Genomic DNA, 1,014 nt, shown 5'->3' on the forward strand with positions numbered 1-1,014 from the left:
ATACTTCAGTACTTGCTTAGGGACAAGCAAGCTTTAAGTTTGGTGTTGTGATGCCAGGGCATCTAGGCCAGTTTCACTGACTTTTTCTTTACTGTTTTAGGGTAGTTTCATGCATTTTCCTAGTGAATAAGGCAAGTTTTGGGTGAAAATACACTTACACCTTCTTTTAAGCAACTATTGTGAATTTTGCATGATTTCACGAGATTTTTGCCAGAATTGCATGAGAATTTGATGATGCATAATCTCATGACTTTGGCTAGAGCTTTGATGCACTTTAATTGCTTGATTTCAGGACAAATGAAGCATGGAAGAACCACGTTAGCATTCACGTTAACTTAGTTAACGTGATTACTAACGTGGGATGGCAAAGAGCTTGCAACGTTAATGAGAAAAGTGATCACCAATAACGCCTTCGAAGCCATTCATAGCTTACGTTAAGAACCACGTTAACTAAGTTAACGTGGTACTTAACGTAGAAGAAAAAGAGGACTCCACGTTAACGAGAAACATGAACCCCACTAATGTTGGAAAACTAGGCAATGCCCCACATTAAAAGTCACGTTAACTTAGTTAACGTGAACTCTAACGTGGAAGAGGATCAACAACGCCAACGTTAGTAACACTCACTTTTGTCACTAACGTTGGATCATTAGCATTGCCTATGTTAGCTCTCACGTTAAGATTGTTAACGTGAGAGTTAACATGGAGTTGAATTCAAAGAACCAACGTTAGTGACACTCACTTTTGTCACTAACGTTGGGAGATGGCTTCATTACTATGTTAAGAGCCACGTTAACTTAGTTAACGTGAGTTCTAATGTAGTGACAAAGGTGAGTGTCACTAACGCTCTCGAAGGTGATAGAGACCCATGTTAAGAGCTACGTTAGCCAAGCTAACGTGAAATCTAACGTAGGGGTAAGAGGCAAGCAACGTTAATGGAAAAAGTGATTCCCATTAACGTTTGCGAAAAGGGGCACAAGCCAACGTTAATGGGAAAAGTGAGTCCCATTAATT

Source organism: Arachis duranensis, chromosome 6 (assembly GCF_000817695.3).
Source record: "Arachis duranensis cultivar V14167 chromosome 6, aradu.V14167.gnm2.J7QH, whole genome shotgun sequence".
Taxonomy (NCBI): Eukaryota; Viridiplantae; Streptophyta; class Magnoliopsida; order Fabales; family Fabaceae; genus Arachis; species Arachis duranensis.